The 12,516-nt window shown below is 43.3% G+C and overlaps 1 long non-coding RNA gene across 1 annotated transcript; it reads right to left on the reverse strand.

The window, feature by feature from the left end:
• Positions 1–2,902: 2,902 nt before the first annotated feature.
• LOC128814269 (uncharacterized) lies at positions 2,903–8,352 on the reverse strand. The gene is made up of 3 exons (XR_008439330.1): positions 8,277–8,352; positions 3,557–3,634; positions 2,903–2,991 (listed from the first exon to the last, which is right to left on the reverse strand). It is a non-coding gene; the product is annotated as an uncharacterized LOC128814269 (long non-coding RNA).
• Between the last annotated feature and the right edge of the window lie 4,164 nt (positions 8,353–12,516).

A 12,516-nucleotide genomic window follows, 5' to 3' on the forward strand; every position in this document is an offset into this window, starting at 1 on the left:
GGCTTTCCTCGCTCATTTTACCCCAGATATGGAATTTTCCACCTCTCTAAAATCTGGCTCGTCATTTTGTGCAATACAGTACCCTTGATTCAGGCTGAGAACAGGTATTTTCATTGAAACAGGGCGAGCATCCATTCTGTCTTTCCTCTTCTTTATGGAAACATCTGTGAAACGAAGCAACCGAACGCTGCAAAATGTTGAAATTGCACAGGGAGGGAAATTCTGAAATTGCATACTACAAAAATGCCGTTTCCATTTAGCACCCTGAGTATCATGTATTTAAAGTATCATTTTGGTTTCATGGGCTCAACCTTTGTACATCAGAAATTATGATTTCATGTTAATACATGAAACAGTATCATATACAAATAAACCCAAACCCAGCTCTTTACTGTATGTGTTCTTTATTTTTTGTATATTTTTATCCCACAAAATGAGTGTTTAAAACTCATTTAAATGATAATATGAATTATTTTCATTGAGTGACTTGCACTTAGATTTGACACCTGATGTTCTGATGGGCAACATCAGAACATTTTTTAGTGCTGTAACTACACTGGATATAAAATATAAAGATGGAAATGTAGGGGGGAAATGCAATATAAATAGAAAAATGATGGAGTAAAGAAAACTCAAATGGGCTGCTGGCTGCAGTGCAGGGGCCCAGCTGTCCCAGAGAGGCAGCCAGCTGGGCAGCAGGCAAGGAGGCCAGGCAGATGTCTGGCTTCTGCAGTTGGCTTTGATGGCATTGATGTGTTCCCACAGAGCATCTTGATACCATCGAATCAGCGTTTTCCAACAGAAAGTAGCTCAGGAAACTATTCTGATGGAAAACCGTTGATCACTTCACTGGCTGCTGATCATAGAATAATTAATTCCATAGATTAATATCAGAAGGCACCCATAAGGGTCATCGAGTCCAACCCCTGCTCCTTGCAAGGCTACCTAACACTGAATCACACAGCTCAGAGCATCCTCCAAATGCTCCTTGAACTCTGACAGGCCTGGTGCTGTGAGAGCCTGTTCCAGGGTCTGGCTGCCCTCCTAGTGAAGAAGCCTTTCCTTTCCTGAACTTCTGACACAGCCTCATCACATTTCCTCCTGACCTATAACTGGCCAGCAGCTCTCCCTCCACTGAGGAAGCTGTAGGCTGTGGTGAGGTTTCCCTCAGCCTGCTCTTCTCCAGGCTGAACAAACCAAGTGACCTCCTCCAAGTCTTGCCCTTGAAGCCTTTCACCATCTCGGTTTCCCTCCTCTGGACACACTCTGAGCTGAGTGCTGCACTTCCAAATAAAATAAGAAATAAATAAACAAGCCCTCTCCTCCCCAAATAGGCCTTTGTCTTTCTCCCTCTTGCATTACAAGCAGTGACCACCCCTATCCACCTTCATATCACTCAGGATGGGGCAGGCCTTTCCCCTGTCCCCTTTGGTCATGCCCTTTCCAAGCAAGTGCTCTGAACATATGGAGCTTTTTGGGTCACAGAGGTTGGTTCCTATGTCCAAAATTTTTTGCCTTCCCTTTTCCTCCTCTTGTAGTCCTGCAGCCTTTCTGCAATGGGTCACCAGACCTGCAGGCAGGATCAGAGGTGTGGGTGTGCTGGGATTTAGCCTTGGCATGGTGGTGCTCCTCATTCTTGGAGCCCTCCTCCATCCTCTCCATGGCCATGAGGATGGTGCCAGCCTCTGGAGAGGAGCAGCTGCAAAGGCTCCAGCACATTTTCCTGCTTAAGGGCAAGTCCTAATTCAAAGCTCATCATTCTGGGTGTGTGGGCAGACCTGTTTTAGCAAGGGCATTAATTTGCACTTATCAGTACTGAATTTCACCTGCCAGTTCATATCACCCTGATACTTATTTCTGTAAGATCCTTCTGCAAACCTCTGCTTTAGGTATGGCTACTCTGGACAAATCTGTGTCAGCTGCAAACTTCACCATCTCACTACTTGTCTCTTTGTTCCAGGTCATTTTGGAATATGCTGACAGTGTCCAGCACAGGCACCTGCAGGATTGCTATTCTAATTTCCACACACTGTTAAAATTGATATAGGACATTTTTCCTAGCCCTTGTTTCCTATGTGTAATCAGTCCATAGAAGATTAATCTTGTGAAAATCCAGTCCCATTAAGCCCTTTCAGTGATTCTCTTCTGTGCTTCAGCCCTGCTGGCTGCTTTCTGGTGCATTTGCCTGCTTTTGGAAGCATTAAATAGACAATCTCTGCTTGTAGGTAGAATAGTAAAGGTCACTTGTCTTGGTTTATTTTAAACTTTTTAATTTAATTCCTTCCCATTTCATCTAAATCTGTTTCCTCGTTCTCCTCTAGCTTCTTCATTTAAAATGAAATATATCCGTGGTAGGATGGTTTTTCCAAAGGGATGCTGAATTTGATAACAGACAGTAGTAGAGCAGCTCAGCAGTACTTACATCTCAAATAGGGTCCTCAGGAATAAATCAAGATCTGATCCTCCTCACCTGGTCTCTCTAATTGGTGTCTGCCCCCCCCCCCCAAAAAAAAAAAAAAAAAAAAAAAAGACACTTATGGTACTTCCAAACCTGGTCTGTGAGTGATCACCCCACATGACACGGCCAGCTATGGTGAAAACTGAACTCTCCCTTTCTGGGTGGGACATTTCCTTCACACAAATTCTGAAAGTCTGTAGGATTTTAAAGGCTCTGATAAAAGCCTTGGCATGAGGAAGCTGGGAAGGAGATCCCACACTTGCCTTGGCAAAGCCAAGCCCTAAAGCACGGGGCAGGTGGGCAGGACTGTCCCACAGGTGAGCGTTCACCACCCACCTCCCAACCAGCCTGGCAGGGCTTCTCTATACTGACCTGTTTGGAATGAGAATTGATTTTCAGAGAATCACATTGTTAATCCTGTTGATCACTGAGTGACTGCATTATTTTCTTCTCTGGCTGCTTGCAAGCACTTCAGCAAAGCTGGATCCTACTCCAGTGAGTGCTCAGCTGTGTCCAGAGTTCCTGTTAGAGACCTGGGAGAGATGGGAAGGGGCTATGGCACTGGGAAACAGGCAGTGAAATACTATACAAATCCTTTCTAGTAAATCAGATTTAATACTTTTATGCTATTACAAGCTCCATTGAAAATAGTGCAAAAACTCTTAGTAAATCTGTCCCCTAGGTGCCTTATATCTGTATTTATTCTGTCTTTTGAAATTCGTCCATTTACCCAGTTCAGTTTTTGCTTCTGGGTGTTAGTTTTTATCCAACATGATTTAATTTTATACTGGGGATTTGGTTTAAAGCTTGCACCATGATATCTAAATAAGTTCATTAAATGCTCTAAGTTTCTCTGGTTACAAGTATAAATTCATCAGCATGGAAATAATGACATCTTAAACCTATTAAATTTAAAATATCTTTATGCTCAACCCCAGAGCTCAGATATGCCAGCCAATGATAATCAAATGCCACCCGACCACTCAAAAATTCCAGAGAAGAGAAAATGAGCTGGTTTGAGGATGCCTGCGAGGCAAATCAGGCTGTCAAAATCCTATCATTCTTGGGAGGAATTTACATAGCTCATATTAAACTCACCAGAGCGACTGGAAACCTGGAGTAATTAAATGCTGCGGGGGGAGGCAGGATGCTGGATGTGCCCTAGCCAGGAGGTCCCTGCAAAAGAAGGAGATTCAGGAAGGGTCCCCAAGGAACCGGGGTGCCCTTGGGACTGGGGAAGCTCTGAGCTGGGAGCAGTGAAAGAGAGAGGAGATTTGGGTGGTGAGGGTGGTGAGTAGGTGGGCAGATGTCCAAGGGAGAAAGGCAGAAATCTCTCTGGCCTTAGGAAAAACCCTTGGCTTCCCACCCAGCACCCTGATTCCTCCCCCTGCATGGGCTGACAGGGCTTTACATCCTCCTGTCCTGCTGCCTCATAGCACAGCCCTCTGCACACTTATTGCCCCCAGATTTCAGAAAGAAAACACTGCTTTATTTACATAAAGAGAACTGGGAGCTACTCCCAGCTCACTGGTTTGCTCCTTTCTCCATGGCAGATGGGCCTGGCTCCAGCCACCCAAGGCACAGGAGCAGGTGAGCCGGGGAGGCTGGAGACAGAACACCATCCCTGATTTTCTCAGGCATCCCTGGGTTGCAATAAATGAGGGCAGAAGCAGCTGTCCCTGTCCAAATCACTGGTCCCCAGCCCCAGAGCACAACTGCACTGCAGGGTGTTTAAAAGGTGATGGCTTTTGTTTCACAGAGGTTGGCAGCAGATAGACTCTGTCACTGCAGCAAGTGTGAGGGACCTTAATCCTCCTCTTATTGACATGACATATTGTAATGGCTTCTTTGGTTACCTATCAAGTCACTGTGTACTTAGAAAGCTTTAATCTGTAGATTATTTACTCAACAGACTGTAAAGGCTTCACATAATAGCACATAACAGCTTCCAGCAGTTACAGCCTATTGTGTCATGGGGAGTTTGTGTTGATTCCCCCCACCCAAATCGAACACAAGGCACCTAAGCAGCAATAAGAAGAATAGAAACCCCTTTCCCCCACAAACCACAGAACTGGATTGCCTCTATCACCTCTCCCTTGGATTTCACTCTGCTCCATCTCCCTTCAGTGCAGACACTCTTTTGGACTCTCCCTGTCCTATCTGTGAATTTTCACAACACCTGTAGGAATTCTACAAACCTTGAGATCTCTGTCCCACTACTCAAAGTGGCTAAAACTGGGCAGGAATCTCACAGATACCAGAGGCTGAGTGTACAGTATCCACATCCCACTTGTGTTCAGCAAACATATTAAACCGACTTTCTTGCCCACCTTCCTTACCTGGTAGTGAAAGTTGCACCATGATAAGTCTTAATAAAAAAGGAAAACAGTATATTCAAGATTCTACATGCCAGGTTTGACATGGGTGTTGCACATCTAGGAGATGTGTAAGTGTTGGTTGTAGCAGACAGAGCCTAAAAGGCTCTAATTTTACTTTTCTAGCAATGACAGTAATGCCAGAACATCAGAATACTGGCCATTCTCTGAGAAAAGGGAACCATGTGGATGGGATTTCTTAAAGGCATTTTTAATTTTCATTGTCTTTAAGATGTTCATAATTTAAAGGACATTCCCCACCAGGTGAAAACAACATTAATTTTGAGCCTAACTCCTCCAAATCGATTTGATTTAAAACATAGCTAATTAATTAAAAACACTCAACAATGCCCCTTTAATGTTTAACCAAAGAGCACACCATACTCCAGCTGAGCTGCTAAATGTTTATATATTATTAGCAGGCTTCCCAAAGCTTAGAGAAAAGGATTTCCATGCAAGTTCTCACTCCCATCTTTTAATTACACCTAAACAACTCAGCTCATTATAATTCTACTACAAACATTGCTCTCAAAAGCATCCTGCAACATGCATTTAGCAGGTACCACCAATACTTACTCCCACACCCATACTTGCATGCATTTCTCCATTTTAAAGTGGCAATTGCTCAGCAGAAGATCTCAGAAAGTTACCCTGCTCACCACTTCTGGCACAGCGAGCACTTTGGAATTAATTGCCAACATGAAATAAATACAGCGTGAAGACGTGCATTAAAACCAAGTTATAATTAAGCAATATGGAGATTTGTGCCTGGTAATCAATAAGCTCGGGGAACGTGGATGTATCTGGGGCTGTGGGCGGCATGGGGAAAGGGTGTGAACGGCTCTCCCTTGTGGGGTGTTTCACCATCTGCTCCCCACTGTTTTCCCCAGAGAAGCTGTCCCAGCCGGCTGAGAGCTGGCTGCGCGCTGCGGTACCCCCGCAGAGCTTGCCTCTTCCAGCCACCCCCTGCCTTCGGGCATCTGTCCCCATAGCAGCACCCTGCCCAGCCACCCTGGAACACCCCCCAGCCACAGCCCCCTGCAGCTCCCACTCAGGGGTTCAAAGTGAGGAGCAGAGCCCTCAGAGCCACAATTCTGCATCTCTCTGGGGCGAGAAGAGGCCAGTGCTGCTCTGCTGTGCAAGGGCGTGGCTGGACTTCGAGCATTTCCCATGGTATTTTTCCACCATAACAAATTCCTCCCAGCTTGCAGATGGTTAGTCATGCAAAGCAGAAATAACATCAAATTCAATCTTCAGGAGTCATCAGATTGGACCTCACTTCTTAGCTCAGCCTGGGGACTGGAATGATAATTTGCTTGAGATTAAGGAGTCATTTTTGAAAATGTAAACAACATCTTGCCATGTGCTGGCCTTTTTCTGTTTACAGGGTTTGATTTCACGCCTGAAAAACAAGCCTATTGCATCATCCTGGTGGAGGGATTCTGCAAGAAAGTGTTGGCTGAGTGAGGAAAATCACTAATGCCAGCTCAGAAGTCCTAATTGCCCCAAATGAATTGCAAGCTAAAATAGTCTGGCCCAGTTACTAGCAACCATCATACCCATAAGAGTTTGGCATGGCAGCACAGAGGGAAGGCTTCATGTCAGACACCATTCTCCACCCTCTCCCTCTCCCTGTTGCTTTTCTGAACAATTCCATTAGGATTTATGCTGTTGGTGTGGGATTATTTCCGATACTTCTATTTCTTGTTCAAATGTATAGAAATTAATTTTCTGGTCATAATTTCAGTACCTCTGGGACATTAGCAGGCTGGAAGTAAAAATAGAACGTCATTACAGTGTCAGGTAATGCGGATGAGTGTGACTAATAACCTGAGTGTCATTGATTTAATAATCTAATAATGTCTCTGCACACTCAGCGCTCAGACTCACTGAGTGAAGATAAAGATTTAAGCCCAGCTGAAGCTGCAGATAAGAATCAGCACCTCGGCTTTAGGGATCAGAACCAATGATAAGCAACACACGGCTGGTATCCAAAAAATTAAAGCAGGGAAAGGAGCTGGCTGGTATCTGCAGCTCAGGCTGCACAGGAGGCAGGTTTTCCATTCCCTGGGTTGACAGCAGCAGGAGGTCACAGCTGCCCACAGGAACACTCATCAAGCTCAAAGAGAGATGCTCACTGTCTAACAAAGGTCTGGCAGCTCTCAAATAGCTGCTGGCCTGCCAACAGCTTGGTCTACGGTTGTCTAAAATGCAAAGGAAAAGCCCATTAATATCAGCTACAACACCAGCCTGGAGAAATCTGGTCCACAGCCTGGAAGCAGGAGGTGGAGTGAAGCGAGTGGGCTTTCAACTGGGACACAAACCTTCTGACTCGGTGTAATCTGGGTTATTCATTCAGAAGAAAAGCTGCCACAACAGCTACCAAGCTCCTTACAGAAAGCTGCAGAAAGGATCTCTTTCCCCTGAGAGCATCCCTTTAGCCAGGCCCATCCTCCACCTCCTCTGATCAGCGGTGCTGGGTCTGGATCCCCATGCTGCTGATGGATGGTGGTAAAGGTGTTGTTTCACCCTGGCAAGCCCTGGATGAGCTGGGAGATGGATCTCACCCACAGAGTATGAAACCACACAGAAATGCCTGCTAATGAGATATGACACCAGGTTTATTATAATTTGGTTGGAACAGGGACAATCGATCTTCTCAAACTGCCTGTGAAAATCCCATTCCCCAGCAAGGCACCTCTAGGCTTGGCCAGTTTGAGCTCCATATGTTTTCTTATTAATGCAGAAAAATTTTCCTGTACCTGGGACTGTGCTGGCACAACAGAGGACAAGTGTACTTTAGGCAAAATCTTTGACTGCAGGAGCTTCAAGCTTCTTACAGTGAGGAAGGTTCTGCAAATAGTTCGACTTTTTTTTCAGATCATGCTCTGAAGGCCTCATCAGTCTTCCCCAACACCACTTCATCTCAAGTATATTTACTTGTTTCCAGTTAACTTCACCCAGATAACAGGAAAACTCCCTGGGGAGTTGCTATAGAAACACCCGATGGAGACAAGGAGAGATTGGGGCAGCAGAGCCAAAAGATACCGTTAAGATTAAGGGAGATTTTAACTCCCGCTCTGTAAATACAATTTCCCTGGAAAAGTTGCAAAATTAGGAGTTAAAATGGAAAATTTCCGGCATGGTTAGTGATGGGGTCACTGCTGATCAACCCCCCCCCCCAGGGAGATTCACCACAATGAAGTAGTGGAAAAGCCTTTTCAGGGATCCTCTCTGAAGGTTTCCAACCTCAGTGAGACTGTTTACTCTCAAAAGGACACGTGAATCCCATCTGCAAAAAGGTGGCTAAATTGTCCCCATATCTTTTCCAGTGCCTGGTGACATTGATAACCCTTTAAGCAAAGCAGTGTCCTTTTGCATAATGATCTGAGAAGGATTAAATGCAAGAAAGAAATATAAGAAGAAGTCAAGGAGCTACCTACCATTAGCAGCTATTTGAGTGTCAGGCAGTTTTGTTTCAGGCAATTTACCAGTGCTTTTGTCCAATCCATTCATTTCACAAAACACTATTATGAAAATAGATATCATTAGAAGCACTTTTTAATACATAAAATAGTATTTCTTTTTGCAATTCAACTGTGTATTCAATTTTTCTCTTAAATTCTCTTACACTTCCAAGAGTTCAGAAAGCCCCAACAATAAGAAATAGGCATTCTGATCTTCTGAATAAACCAGATTTTTTTGGAACAGTTAGTGTCCTTTCTCTTATTTGATGCTCACACACATAAATACTGAGGGTCATTAGAAATGAATTATCTATGACTGTAAAATAGAATGAGGATTCATCAACTATATTGATTTTTCTCATCTATGTGTATATGTGTAGCTCCTTTGGCAATTAGTCATTAGCTAAACCACTGCTTCATTCCTGTGAACCAAATTTTTGTTGCATTTTCCTTCACTGTATCTGTAAGCTTTTCTTTGCACTGTTTTTCTTTATGTGGGTTATCAGCCTGGATTTGCAGGGGTATTTCTCTTACAGCCAGCAGGGTGGTTAATTAACACGAGCTCCATAAGCCAAAGGTAGAGCTGCTGGGGGAGCCTAAAGAAAACAAGATCTTCATCAGGAATGGATGTGTGCCTGCCCAAGAGCTCATGAACAGACAGCCAAAAACACATGCAAAATTGTAAAACTCCTAAGGCAAGAAAAAACTAGTTGATGCACACCAAACACCCAAAAGTAATTTGGAAGAAAAAAACCCCAGAAACTAAAAACCTCAACAATTTTATATAAAACACACGGACTACAGCCAAGTAACCACCTTTCATATTAATTATCATCCAGGAGATTGGCTGGGCTGACTGGAATCTGTTGGGGGTTTGTGAACACCTTTATCTTAATTGCATTCATGTGGTTGTGGGGTTATTTGATTTGATCTTGAGATATGTGGCACCTGATTTTTATGTGCATTTCTAACAGGTTTGAAGGATGAGCAGAGCAGGGAATGGATTGTGCCTATGTGCAGAGTTGTGGAAAACGTTCTTAAGGCCAAGACAAAGTCAGGTGCTAAATCTCATAAAGAAACAGGCAAATTCTGCATCTAATGACTTACCATGTAAACTTGTAGTCAGAAGAGATGATATCAGTTTCTGTGGGTTTTGACCACTACAGAGATGTTCTTTAAAAGGAAGGATAATATGATTAAAATGAATGTAAAACCTCATAAGAAACATAACTTTTAGGCTTCACTTTTTCAATACTGGGTCTTCTACAACTACTTAGGATACAATAATTTTAAAGCGCATTGCTTTCCACTGTAACTACACAGAAAAGAATGCTCATAAAAACTAGCATTTTCCTGAACAACAAAAACATAATTGATCACCAAGCAGCTCCATCACGTGAGCAAACCCTCAGCTGAATCACTCAGCTGCTCCAGGTTCATTACTCGGTATGGTAATGCCCTATGCAATAAACACAACAAATGAAATATGGAATTACTCTAACCACAAATCATTACTAATTGATACAGCAAGATTCAAGGAAAGCTATCACTTGGAACAGCTTCCTGCAAAGTTATCCCTGGATATACTTTCAGGTCTGCATCCTCCCTGCCACAGAGGAGCTTAGTGAGGAAGGGCAGCCTGAGAGACCTATTTATCCCACCTCATCCATCCTGAATTCCATCATTCCATGCTATTCCCAGTCAATTCGATTTCAGTGAACTTAACTGAAATTTTTTTCTTGATTCTACTTCCCCATGGCTTATTTGTCCTTAAATTCCAGGCTGATCCACTATGATTGTTTAAAACAGGATGCAGCCAAACTCTTCAACTCTACATTGACTGAACACCATATATTATTATGGAAAACATAGCTTATGCCTAAGTTATTCTAATTAATCCATTTACAGGTTATCTTGCTCTTACTTTAGTTTTCTTACTACATGCAAAAGAGCCTGAGGATTTAATAAACTGTTTCCAGTTTTTGTTCAGTTCAGATTGTGCCCATCTCTTCCATGCACAGTCCCTGCCACATAGATCATTTGATAATTGTGAGGATGAGATGGCTGCACCAGTGACCTGTGAGAGCTTGTGGGGCAACACATCACATTTGCAAACCCCTGTGCCTTCTATACAGTAGAAAGTCCCCCAAACTGCTCTTATGTATTTTGAAATGGCACTTTGTGCCTCCCATCAGAGTTATTTAATTTCCAACTGGATTTAAATTAACATGTTTTGTTCATCAAACATTTAACTCTGAAGAAGAAATCAGCTTTTTGCAAAACTGCAGCATGGCCTGTGTGAAACTCTCCTGGCTGTCCTCAGGAAAAAGGAGCAGACCTTATTACCATCCCAGACATACTCAGAGGTTATTGAAGACAAAACCCTAGAGAAGCACATGTGAAAAGACAAAAAAATTCTTCCACATATTAGGTACAAAAATTCAGCTTACATAGTGCAGTGTTCCAGGCACCAATGAAGCTGACTTACCAGCAGTCTTAATCTTGGGGTGAAGTGTCTTAATGTTAAGAATATAAAAGAGAAATTATCCATGCACCTGTGTGGGCAGGATATTGGAGCCTGGCTCGACAGGGCAGTATATAATTCTCCCATTCTCACTGAAAGGTAAAAAGCCTCACATTACAGCTCATCCAGGAATTGCTGACAGAATTTCATTTCTCTTTCCTGCTCTATTTCAGGTAGGAAAAAAAAAATGGGTGAAAGGTTTGAATGGAGACCTTTCCCAGTGATGTACAAGAGCTGGGTGATTATTGCAGCACAAAGGGTAGTGGATCTGCAGGGGCACACTCCTGCCAGCATAGCCCAGGGAAAGCACACAGGACTCCTGGTCTAACCTCTCTGGACTACCCAGGTAAATCTTTAACCACAAGGGTCCATGGTTTTCTCTCTCTCCTTTTAAAATTATATTTCCTTATGGTAATATTTTAATTGCTATTTTTCTGTCGCTGTACCCTGCTTGATGTGCTCCTCACATGAACACTGACTGCCATCCCCTCTGGATTTTAGATTTAAAAGGCACAAACAGAGACTGCTAGCTCAGCACTGTTATTTCAACATAACATTTTCCTTAGGGAAACATCAGCACACAAGGTAAAAAAGAACCCTTAGAAATGTGTTGCCTTTGATTAAGCTTTTTCCTTGTCAGACCATACGTAGAGCTCTGTAGCTGCGTACCAGCATTCCCAGTCCAGGCTGCTCCAGTGCCTCCAAGCTCAGCACAAGATTATTCCCCCATGCCCAAGACAGGGATATCCCAAGTGCTCAGAAGTCTTGTGGAAAGTGCTGCTACATCTTAATTTACCAAAGCAGCTGGTGCTGGTCCTTTGCCACGGGATAACTGCTTGCCCTGAGGGTCTGCCAGGCCCAGGGTCTCCAGCTGCAGCCCAGGCCCCTGGAGCCATCGTGCTGATTGATGAATTTGTCCCCATCACGGCTCTCACTTAGTGAAGTGACAACTATCACATACATCTCTCTTCTCCCTGCCAGAACCACTTATTGCTGGTTTTGGAAACACAAAGAGTGAAAATCCATTGTTAATGCAGTTCCCCAGAAGAGCAGAGACCCCCCCATACCTTCCAAATTAGAATACTATCAAATAATAATGTGTTTGAGATTTGCATGCACCTGGATTTATGGATGACAATCAAACCTAAATACAGGCATAGGATGTCACATTTGACTGATTTCAGCTCTACTCTGATTAAGTGTTTAGGAGAGTCACCAGAATCCCAAGACCTTTATCCTCATAAACCTTCTGGATTTAATAGTGACAACGTCTAGTGGATGAATTAAGCAAGTCAATTTTATAGCAAAGGCAAGTCAAAGCTGCTATAATTAATTCAAATTAACACACCCACGAGCTCCTGAAGCCTATCATTGGTAGGGTGTCACTTCAGGGACAACTGCAGAAACATCCAAATACAAGATCTTTAAGACTGAACATTTCCCAGGAAAGCAAAAGTAACCTGCACAAAAGCAGGCTGGATTACAGAAACCCACATGTTCTCTCCTGCAGATCTTTATTATTAACATAGTCAACAAAGCAAGTTTCTTGTAAATATGATTCTTTACCATTACTTTTATCTGTTCAGTATTAAGCCTGCATGGAGAATTACTGGAGTGCACCCCATGGCACATATGGTCTATGATAGGACCTCTATCTGTGATACCTCTGAAACTCTGAATAGCCCAATGCCA

The sequence above is a fragment of the Vidua macroura genome, chromosome 14, assembly GCF_024509145.1.
Source record: "Vidua macroura isolate BioBank_ID:100142 chromosome 14, ASM2450914v1, whole genome shotgun sequence".
Taxonomy (NCBI): domain Eukaryota; kingdom Metazoa; phylum Chordata; class Aves; order Passeriformes; family Viduidae; genus Vidua; species Vidua macroura.